This window comes from Saccostrea cucullata, unplaced genomic scaffold (assembly GCF_032062105.1).
Source record: "Saccostrea cucullata isolate Sc308-1 unplaced genomic scaffold, CSIRO_AGI_Scuc_v1 ctg5783, whole genome shotgun sequence".
Lineage (NCBI taxonomy): Eukaryota > Metazoa > Mollusca > Bivalvia > Ostreida > Ostreidae > Saccostrea > Saccostrea cuccullata.
Window position 1 is genome coordinate 4516 of NW_026931919.1, and position 12752 is coordinate 17267.

At 31.9% G+C, this 12752-nt stretch overlaps 1 long non-coding RNA gene across 1 annotated transcript; it reads left to right on the forward strand.

Annotated features, from left to right (window-relative positions):
- The first annotated feature begins 723 nt into the window (after positions 1–723).
- LOC134234014 (uncharacterized) lies at positions 724–1479 on the forward strand. Its single transcript, XR_009985101.1, has 2 exons — positions 724–885; positions 1033–1479. It is a non-coding gene; the product is annotated as an uncharacterized LOC134234014 (long non-coding RNA).
- Positions 1480–12752: the final 11273 nt, after the last annotated feature.

A 12752-nucleotide genomic window follows, 5' to 3' on the forward strand; every position in this document is an offset into this window, starting at 1 on the left:
TCGCTTGAATTCACCTTGATAATAATTGATAATTACAACATATACAACAAAAGAACATACGTTTAAAGTTCTTTTAGCGATTGTAACATAATAACACATTAAGCACATTTAAAGTATTTTACTTTTGAAATAAACTCTTAGAAACTCGGTAATAATCAACATTTAAGATTTCTGAAAATAAAACTAAAGAAATTGAAAAGTAATGTAATATATTTTACATTATAACTAGAAATTGAAAGTAATAGACCATAATTGTAATAGAACATTGTAATTGTAATTGCAAATACGTGTAATTATCAAAATTCTTTATATTTTTGGATCTTTCATATGCAATTCCTAAACATGTGAAATCTAAAACCGTAGAACCTCTTTACCGACTACATGTAAATACATATTTCTTTCAAAAATTTATTTTCTTTTTAAGTTTATACTTCTTGAATTCCACACATATCATAATGAAAATAGGGTGATTCAAATAATTACTGTAATAAATATCTTGGAGAGTGCATAATTTATTTAAATAGCAAATGTGTTTAACTGCAGACTTTTATCTCATTTGAATCACGTGTTACTATATTATAGAAAACATTTAGAAAAAGGGAGAAACATAGCTGAATTTCTAAATTGATATCAAAATAAGTTCATTCAGCATATCTAATTCTTTCTTATTTCTTTCTTTTAGAGCATGGAAATTCCAATACCGGCTTAATGAAGCACTTGTGTTTTGTTATCTCTGCAAGAAAAAAGAAAAATCTAAATTCTTCCTTCCATGTGGCCATTTCTTGACCTGTGAAGACTGCGCTTTGGCCTACAGTCGCTGCCCCTTGAGAGACTGTGGAAAGAAAATAGACAGCACAGAAAATGCACGCTTGAAATAAATTTGAGGTATTTTTTGTTCTTTTTCAGATATTAAATTGTATCTGAAAAATTTTGAATGGGAGAAATTAGCAAAATTTTTCTTTATCAAAAGAAATATTACGGAAAACATACAGTGTTCTTTTCATTGTTAATGACGTTATTTTATATCTACAGGAATTTATAGATACATGAAGAATATGGGCTCCTATCCTGTCGAGAAGATGGATATTATTTATGTAAAACTTTTTTCATAAAAGAAGGAAAATTAGAGCACCAAAATATTATTTAACGGATTTCACTTCTACAAAACTTTTTTATGTGTTATAATTAATTGTTACATCATTTTTTTCTTCTTAAAGTACAAGTATGTCTCATTTTAATTTTTTCATTTTTTAAAATTATGTTTCAATACATTTTAGAAGTGTTCAGGGGAGATAAGACCCTCTGTTTGTTTATATTATGTGTGTGTTGGTTTGTGAGTGAGTGCGTTAATTCTGTGCAAAACGGATTTCGAATGATGTCTTGATTTATACGTAAATATGCTCTTTGTGAGATCACACTGTTTGTTTTTTGTTATATTTTTTGCCTGCTTTTAGTCTAAATATATACTCATCAAGGACATATTTTGTTTTTATATGTAATGATCGATATACAAAACTACTGTGGACTGTAAAATACACAAGTAGATAAGAGCCTGGAAAGATATGTATGACCTAGGAAAGACCTAGGTCATGCATTCTTAGATTCTTAGATTCATCCAATGACCCATCATTGCAAAACTTTCATTGTAGCCAAATTGGAGATTGACCAATACCAATTAGATCCTAGACTTTTGTTCTGTCTGATTTTTAGCCTTTTGATAAATATTTTATGAATAGATTTATAACGATGGTTTGTGCCATACACAGTACAGATAAGGTTACAAATGGAAATATCGGCGATTTTTTTAAGATAAAAAATACATACTTTATAAGGATAGGCGATTCTTTCTAGGACTTCACTGATATAAAAAAATGCAATGTGGTTCAAATCTACATGTTGAAGACAGTTTGTTTTTTTTTTTCATGTAGACTTGTCACGTGATGTCAGAGTGGCATGATTTTAGCAATTATTCTTGTTTAGAGGTCATTTATAAATTCTAATATTGCAAGGTCATAACCAAGTTTAAAATCCTATTTTAATTTATAATTCTTTTCAAAACTAGATGTAGTTTGTTAAAAGTGCTGCGAACCCATGTAGATTCCCGTATTTAATTGTTAAAATTGAATTTGTTGGACGGCAGGTTGGATATTTTGCTGGTCAACAACATTAAATATAGCTATAATTAATTTATTTGCAAGATTTCATGAGGTTCGCAGTACCTTTCAAATATCTTAATGCTTCTTGATTTTATGTGTAACACTTGGCAAATACATTGAGGGTATGCCCTTACAATAAATGGATTTATTAGGGCCCTTCTATTACTTTTTGAATGAATCTGCATACAAACACACCACAGTATCACTTGTCTGGAGAATATATTCCAGACAGCATTTAAGGTAGGACAAAACACCCATGGATTCTATTTTAACCAATTTCTTAAAAAGTACCGAAGAAAAAAAGAATAATACATGTATTACTATATTGACAACAATGAACGTTCCCTGTAAGAAAAATAATAAGTTTTGGCATGTTTGCGTCATACTTTGTGAAAAATCAGAGAATCCTATATATTGGTCACTTGGGGGCTTACATTTTGGAATGTGTTAACGCTATCTAAGTGCAATAAACAAACACGTAACAGACTGTAATAAAATGCAGTGTAACTTTTGTTCCATAAATAGTAGAGGGCTGATATTTGGACACATATATAAGGAGTCTCCATTCTCTATGTACTACAGAGGTCAAGGTCATATTAAGAGGTCAAAGGTCAAATATTGTGACGTCATCTACTGACTCCTTTAGTTATTTTGCCATTGAAATTTTTTTAATCGTTGAAATATCTTAAACCACTGGTTCAATTTTCTTTAGTTTTACACATTTTATTCTAGGACCCATTTAAATCATTTTGTTGATTTTTTGTAAAAGTTGAATTATACATTTTCTAATAAGAAAACTTAAACTGTCGGAAATTTACATGTGAATTTTAAATTCCAAAGCTATGTATGTTATATTTTTACTTAATATTTTACTCAAATTATCCAGTATCAATTTGACTTACTGATTTAAAGTAACAAAAAGCTTATCTTTATTAAAAGTATTACACATATTTGCAATAGATCAATTGATAATTCTAAAACAAGGTTCACTCTTAAGTCGAATGTCTGACTTCACAATCTTCTTACAGGGGTTCGATAGGCCATATTTCAGACTATGTGAGCAAAAATTATGCAGTTGAATTTCTTTCATATCATATATAAAGAGAGATTTTGTATCCTAGAACAAAATATCAAAGTTTCATCAAAATTGAATTTGAGGAAAAATTTGACCTATCTATTGTGTCCTACCTTAAATAAAATAGTAAAATAGACATCACATCCAAGTTAACGGTCTTTTATATAACGGCAAATAATATTTAGTTGTGAACAAAAACATTTTTCATTGTACATAATGTGACTTGATCAGCCTCTCGCTGTTGTGTACAAACTGCGTCATTTTTTGCGAGATGACGTCACACTGACAAGTGCATTGTGATCGATGAATCGTGTATATTTAGTTGTGTGGGATTTAACAAACGATAAAACTGCTAGATAGCTGTAGACTACATAAAAACCATTTACATGCAGTAATAGTAAGTTTTTATGCAGTCTTCAGCTATCCAGGAGTTTGAAATAGCAAATAATTTCATTTTGTGGCATTTTGAAGACCTTATATTTTCTGTGACGTCATAGTAAAATTTCCCGTATAAATTAAGCCCCGCCTACTAATTGCAACCTTAATGGTGCTGCGTATCGTATTTTTAGTTCTGAAAAGAGTCAAATCTCTTTTAAATTTGCGCTAGATTAACACAAAAACTTGAGAAAAAAAATATTTTTCAAGACATTTGATGGATTCATTGTTGCAAACTTTTATATCAATAAATAAAGCAATACCATAAATAATTCACTTAATAATTAACGATATTTCTGCCATTATAAAGGCGTAAATGAAGCAAATAAACATTTCCAAACGTAAAAATTTCCTGTTAATTAAGTTTTACACATATTTTATAATAGCTTATCAATAGCCGATAATTAGTGCCGTGGAGTAAAGAGTTGATACTAACGTTGAACTGCGGAACACGGAGACCGGTCCTTTGGATGCGATCTAAATATAGTCCGAGGTCCGATATCGCAGTAGGAACTGGCAGAAAAAAATCTATCGATGCTCAAAAGGTATTTACAGATGCAGATCTAAATTTGACCCTTTAACCTGCAAATTCTTGCATCTCAATACAAATGAAAAAATCTCACACAGGACTTTCTACAAATTAATCAAACATTTTCAGTGAATAGAGGTGTAAATCTTTACATCTTGTACAAAGAAATTACAATTATGCTGTCTTATTTAAAGTCGTCATTTCGATAATTCTTTGGTTGATACAATGACCTTGTCAGCGAATACAATTAATCATCAAGTTAAACACTGATTTACCCTTTTCATACTAATTGAAAATCTTTTTTTAATTGAAGACAAGGGGGTGTCGCAAATGATTTCTATTGTCTTTAAAGGAATGCAATTTATAAAAAAAAATTAGATTTAATCTTGGGCGTGTTAACTCAACAATCATTTTATTTCTATAAAATACTTGTTTCTGATTGGATAAAAATTATTTTGAGAACTGCATCAATAAAGCAGTAAGCAGCACTAAGCAGCCGGAACTACTTTTTTGTCTTTAGTCTTAATACATGTATATTTCCCGATTCCAGATTACTTTTTGAAGGAATAATTAAATAGTTTTACTTCAATAGATATTTTTCTATATTTCGAAACCTGTCCATTACGTTTCTGACTTATTTCCTACTTTCGTTTCTTTTTTGAATCAGATGTGGATACTTAAAAAAATCTAATGAACTTTTGGACAATTTGAAATCACAAGACTTTTCAAAACTCAACAGCTTAAAAATTTACGACTTTTCAACTTTATACACAACAATTTCCCACGAAAAATTAATATCCAGGCTTTTTGATATCATTGACAGCTGCTTCTTCAATAAAAATGGAACTCTTAAATTTACTTACTTCTTCATTGGTCATTTTGTTAAAACAGATTCTGATTGCACACATAAGTACTCTGAAGTTGACATCAAGAAGATGCTTGAGTTTCTGATTGACAATATCTATGTGGTTTTTGGAGACCAGGTATTCCAACAATCTATTGGAATTCCCGTGGGTACAAATTGCGCTCCGTTATTAGCAGACTTATTTTTATATTCATTTGAAGCAGAATTTATGCAAAATCTTATGCGTGGAGAGAAGAAAACACTTGCTGTGGCCTTCAACTCGACATTTAGATATATCGACGACGTATTGTCAATTAATAATGATAATTTCCATTCTTACGTCGATACGATATATCCTGGTGAGCTTGAGATAAAAGATACCACAGAGTCCGACACTTCTGCTTCATATTTGGATATTTTACTTGAAAAAGACACTAATGGTAATCTAACAACCAAGGTATGTGATAAACGTGATGACTTTTACTTTTCTATCGTCAACTTCCCTTACTTATGCAGCAATGTACCTTCATCACCTGCATACGGAGTATATATATCTCAATTGATTCGATACGCAAGAGCATGCTCTACGTATGAACAATTTCTTAAACGAGGTAAATTATTGACAAGCAAGTTCATGAAACAAGAGTATCAGCAGTCTCGTTTAAAGTCATCATTTCGTAAGTTCTATCGTCGATACAATGACATTGTCAGCAAATACAATTTATCATTGAGTCAAATGCTGACTGACGTTTTTCATACCACTTGTTAGTCCATTATTTATACACTGAATTGACGACGGTTTTTTTCGTTATTTCCTGATCATGACAAGGAGCACACAGCGGGTGTGACCGGTCGGCAGGGGATGCTCACTCCTCATGGCACCTGATCCCACCTCTGTTGTTTCGGAGGTCCGTGTTTGCTCTGCTCTGATTTTGTACATTGTTTAATGGACTTTGAGATTGAATACTGTTCGTTATCTCCATATCCTTCCTTGAATTATCCCCCCTTTGCTAAACAAACCAAAATCGTCTGCATGACAATATAGTTATGGGAAAGAATGAAGGAAATCAGCATACTTATGTTAAATGAATGTTTTTGAGATAACTGGTATGAACAATAGAACAGTGAAGAAATGTTTTCATGGTACTAAAGATGGAAAAATGCTGTTAATGTGTTAATTCGTAGGAAAGGAATGATCGAGAAAAACGACACCACATGAATGAGGACGGAAATCTTTACAGTCGGCAACAATCTCTTTCAGATTTTACAGCATGGACAGGTTGTAATACATGTACGTATCTATATGTTCGAATTGAAATTCAGATGAAAGGAGGCGAATTGGAAATCCAAAACTTCTGTGACCTAGAAGTAGAACTGTTAGGATATTTGAGTTGCTTTCCTTTACATTTACGAACTAACAGGGGAAAATATACCCAATGGGATATAGCAAAATATAATAATACAACAGGTAAGTTTTTGTGTTAAATAACTGTTAATTATTGTTTGAGAAGGTTGGTAATGACACAAAAATATTTGAGAACTTGTTTTTTCGTTAGGCCTAAGAAGTAGGCTAAGCCACTTTGAATTTCAGCAACGTTAACGTTGTTGTGATATATTCATACGCTTTTTTTTGATGCGTAAATTTCATAGTAAAGTGAAAGAAAGTTTCATTTTATTAATTTAAAATCATAATAAAATGATAAGAAATGATAAGAAATGAATGTAATATTTTTTTCTTTGGTCGAAGTATCAAAGAAAAAAAATTGAACGGAAAACGTTTTCATCAATGCGCGTATTGATGACGTTTTCCGTCCAAATTTTTTCTTTGATACTTCGATCAAAGAAAATAATATTACATTCATTTCTAAATCTCCCAACATGGACATCGGTAAAAGCAAATTTCAAAACACATTTCACTGTAGTATAGAGGTGTTTGGAACCCTTGCAAGAAAAAAAGTAATAATTTTACTCGAAAAAATATATAATTGATTAACCTAAAAACATGGTCTGGGGGGCACATATAATACAAGATTCCCGAGACAAGCAATTAAAACAAGCGCCGAAAATAAAGGATTTCACATTTTTTGGATAAATACATGTAGCTTCTGATTTAACTTTACATATCTCCTCAACGACAGAGCTACAGATACGTAGCTGTACATATGAAATAACATCTTTATTAAAAATATTCTCCTCACGAGAATACATGCTTTATTTAATGGCGCCAAAATCAATAATTGATTGATAAAATTTTTGAATGGTATTTATATAGCCCAAGAGAAACATGCTGCTTCACTTCTTTCCCTTTACTGTACGTGTGTGCAGTGAAGTTAAAGAAGTTACTATGGTTTAAAATACCAAAAATCTGGTCGGTATACCAGAGATTTTGATACTTTCTTCAACAAGCGGCCCAGGGGCCACAGCGCTCACCTGAGAACATCGGGCTTGAATTTACCCCCCCCCCCCTCCAGGCGTTCATCATTTGCACAAATTAGAATCTACACTACCTGAGGATGATTCCATATAAATATCACTAATTATAGCTTTGAAGTACTTGAAAAGAAGATTTTTAAAAGTTTCTCTATATATCCCTATGTAAAATTTGGGTCGGCCATTTTGGCCCCACCCTAGCCCCGGGGGTAATGATTTGAACAAACTTGAATCTACACTACCTGAGGATGATTCCACATGAGTTTCATCTTTCCTGGCCCAGTGGTTCTCGAGAAGAAGATTTTAAAAGATTTTTCTAATATATTCCTATGTAAAACAAGGGTCGGCCATTTTGGCCCCAACCTTGCCCCGAGGGTCATGATTTGAACAAACTTGAATCTACACTACCTGAGGATGATTCCACATGAGTTTCATCTTTCCTGGCCCAGTGGTTCTCGAGAATAAGATTTTTAAAGATTTTCCCTATTTATTCCTATGTAAAACAAAGGTCGGCCATTTTGGCCCCACCCTAGCCCCGGGGGTCATGATTTGAACAAACTTGAATCTACACTTCCTGAGGATGATTCCACATGAGTTTCATCTTTCCTGGCCCAGTGGTTCTCGAGAAGAAGATTTTTAAAGATTTTTCCTATATATTCCTATGTAAAACAAGGGTCGGCCATTTTGGCCCCACCCTTGCCCCGGGGGTCATGATTTGAACAAACGTGAATCTACACTAACTGAGGATGATTCCACATGAGTTTCATCTTTCCTGGCCCAGTGGTTCTCGAGAAGAAGATTTTTAAAGATTTTTCCTATATATTCCTATGTAAAACAAGGGTCGGCCATTTTGGCCCCACCCTTGCCCCGGGGGTCATGATTTGAACAAACGTGAATCTACACTAACTGAGGATGATTCCACATGAGTTTCATCTTTCCTGGCCCAGTGGTTCTCGAGAAGAAGATTTTTAAAGATTTTTCCTATATATTCCTATGTAAAACAAGGGTCGGCCATTTTGGCCCCACCCTTGCCCCAGGGGTCATGATTTGAACAAACTTGCATCTACACTACCTGAGGATGATTCCACATGAGTTTCATCTTTCCTGGCCAAGTGGTTCTGGAGAATAAGATTTTTAAAGATTTTTCATATATATTCCTATGTAAAACAAAGGTCGGCCATTTTGGCCCCAACCTTGCCCCGGGGGTCATGATTTGAACAAACTTGAATCTACACTACCTGAGGATGATTCCACATGAGTTTCATCTTTCCTGGCCCAGTGGTTCTGGAGAATAAGATTTTTAAAGATCTTTCCTATATATTCCTATGTAAAACTTGGGTCTGCCATTTTGGCCCCATCCTTGCCCCGGGGGTCATGATATGAACAAACTTGAATCTACACTACCTGAGGATGCTTCCACATGAGTTTGATCTTTCCTGGCCCAGCGGTTCTGAAGAAGAAGATTTTTGAAAAATGCCATTAATTTTTAACAAATTCATGATTATCTCCCCTTGGAAAAGAGCGCGGCCCTTCATTTGAACAAACTTGAATCCCCTTCACCCAAGGATACTCTGTGATAAGTTTGGTTGAAATTGGCCCAGTGGTTCTTGAGGAGAAGACGAAAATGTGAAAAGTTTACAACGACGACAACAACAACAACGACAACGACTACGACAACGACAACGACAGACGACGGACAAATTTTGATCAGAAAAGCTCACTTGAGCCTTCGGCTCAGGTGAGCTATTAAGTTTATTAGAATATAATCCTCCAAAAAATCTTGTTTATACAAATTTAAGCTAAAAAGTTTTGTGACCTTAAGATGTTCGACAACAACGAAACTGTAGGAACAGGTTTTTTCATACATATATTTGCAATCTTGTCTAACGTTATTGTACAGTTGAGTTTGCAATGCTCATATTTTGATAAATCTTTCGCTTTATGATACAGATATTGAAACCCACCTGATTTTGACTCATAGTGTAACTTTGAAGTAGATTAACCTGTCCTACATATAAAAATAAATTGAGTGTATACAAGTTGTAAAGTACTTAACAGTTATTTGCATGGTCACTGCTTGTTGTAATAAACGATGTCTCTACATGACAAAAAATTAACGTATCAAACACAGATGGAAAATATAGCTTTACAAGTAGTTGCGATAAAATCCACATTTGATATTTCCTGTGTTTTTAAAAAAAACAACGACAACGATTTTTGCTAATCATAATCTTTTGACGTGATAAAATAACAACATAAAAATTTTTAAAATGTGGATTTATTTATTTTTTTGTGAAAGTATGATTCGCCTTTATATTTCATTAGAAATAATCCCAAAAAGGCCTACTTTGGATGGGAAGTTCGCGTAATACAGAAAAATCACAAAGTATTTTAAAACTAATTCAAAATGCATGCAAGCATTTGTATGTTTCTTTTACTGCACTACTTTTCAACATAGACGTTTTTCGTTTTTCTTAAGTTCTGAAAATACAGTTTTTGCTAAATTTAAAAAAAAAATCTTGTCAAAAAATGCTGCAAAGATAAATAAATAAATAAATCAAAATTAAATGCATAAGAATAAGGAAAAAATCACGTACATTTCTTTTTGACATTTTTTTCTGTCGTTTTCAAATCTACCAACGTTCTAGTCATTTGTTTTGGTTATGTTACAAAGAGAGATAATTCATTTTTCAAAGTTATAGGTACTTGGACACAGATTTGAAGATAATATTTTCTCTATGATATTACGACTTACATGTATATATTTTAATAGCATTTCACACAAAAATTAATTAAAAATCTTATTTCATTTAAAAGTTATTCAAATTTTATTTATTTTTTTTTGGCGGGTTTGATTGACACATCCTTGCACTTTCACAAATTTTAACTTTATTTTTAATCCTTAGGAAAAGTGGCAGTCTTGTTGTGTATTAATGAAAAATATTACCACTATAATCCAGAAAATTCAGAGTGGACATGTTCGAAAGTAAAACAAACACACAATATATTGTCAGTACGTGCAGTTGTGGTGAGCAGACTTTGGCGATTAAACGAACCCGGTGAACCAAAACACCAAACAATTATAACAGAGTTTTCGCCCTGTTTACAAAAACTGTGTACATAACACGAGTTTCCTCGATTTGCTAAACTCTGTACACAACGGAATGACGATACTTGTGAAGGAGTTTTGCTTTCTAACATTTCTACTCTGAATAGAACTATTTTTCTGGATTTAAATTTCAATGTTTCTCATTAATACACAACAAGATTGCCACTTTTCCTAAGGATTAAGAATAAAGTTAAACCTTGTGGTAGTGAAAGGATGTGTCAATCAAACCCGCAAAAAAATTAAAAGTTTTAATAACTTTTAAATGAAAAAAGAATTTTAATTAATTTTTGTGTGAAATGCTATTAAAATATAAAAATCAAAGATGATAATTTTTTCTATATTTCTTATCCTTAACATTTCTTTCTTTGTTGATTTCTTATTTTCTTAGTTTTAATTATTTATTTTTGTTTTTGTTTTATAGCAGCACATACATGTATATCATTTTTCTACATTTGCCGTATTTCCCCAAATCTATACAAATATAGATTAATAAGGTTGGTTGCAGAAAGTTTACATTATTTCAATATTTCAGAAATACCTGTATATAATACTAATCATTTACAACTAAAATAAGTAACAAATTATATATCCATCCAAGCATCCATTTATTTTGTTTGCATCATCTGTTCTTTACGGCGACTATTTTTTTTAATCTAATGTGAACTTCGTCATTTGATAACAAACTTTTGTGTGCATCGAGCAAAATTATGAAAATATGCAAAAGTGGATCATTTTTGCATAGGAAGGTACACTAAAGGAGACTCTAAAATTCACTAAGAGACTGATTAGTGTTTGAAATCGATTTTGTCGGAGTAAGCAATTGTTCGATGAAGACAAAATAAACGCTAACGCTAACGTTCAAGCTTTCATGCAGTAAAATTATGAACTTTTTAAAATAAGAACGATACAAGTGTTACAATTTGCTTTTCTACAGACATTTTACTGATATAAAAATATTTAAAATCAATGAAAGAAATTTTCACAGAGGTTAGATAAATACTTAGAATAGAAATAATTTCCATCTGAAACATGTTCTTTTGTGATTCCTTAACCCCTTCACTTCCGCACCGGTCAAATTAACCGGTGGCGCGTTAAAACACGACTTCGCGAAAATAAGATCTCCGTATCTATTTTATGGAAGCACGAAGGTATATAAACTATATATCGTCTTTTTGGAAATTTTCTCTACTTTTAAAATATCTAAAAAGATTATGTCTTGATTGCCGATATTTAATCGATTTTACGTTGTGAAGACAAACGTGACTTTTTGAAAATGGCGTAATTTTCCAAAGCAATTGCCGATTTTCCAGACGATTGACATTTTTTTCCTGATTAACTTTATAAGGAAAGTATGGTATATTCTTAAAGCATATTTTCTCTGTTTTTAAAATATGTAAAAATTATTGTTGTTACTTTAAAGTATATTTTAAAAACAAGAATTTTCTTGCACTTATGTGTTTTTTCTCGATTTTATTCGTAATGTTTAAACAAAGCTCAGTTTTAAGTTTATTTCTGTGTTGAAATAGGGAAAACAAAATAAAGCTGGTAAAAGTAGAGAAAATTTCCTTTCCAACAAGCCCTTACAGGCCTTCTTACACTCAGTATTTTCTTTATTACGATAATTTGAATTTGTGACCTTCGCATAGTTTTTATGGAAAAATCGGTCAATATTTACATGTAACGTCAAGGTCGATATTGTTGCGTCTTACTCGAAAAAACAAATTCTTTTATAAGACTTTTTTGACCATTTAAATATATTTTTTACTTGAATAAATTCATAATACAAAAAAAATAGATTTCAAAAAACAAATACATACTATCGTTCTGCCTTTTGTGAATAAGAAATGTTAATTTATTGATGTATATATTTCAGTCATGTAGTGATATAACGTTATGTACAATGTTGATAAAATTGTAGATTCCCTAATCGTCGATCTTTACTAAAAAAAAAATCAGATTTTTAATATTGTTGTATCTTATTATACTGTATACTTGATTTGCAATTTAGTTAGATCTATATTGGCACGAAAGACTCGCATTTATAAATAAATACGACTCATCACTGTATGAGTTGATACGAATTGAAATAACCACGTGTTTCCGCTGTGGTGTAAACATGATGGTGATCCGGAATCTGAACGTCAATTTTCATGATTATTTCACGACGTAGATCG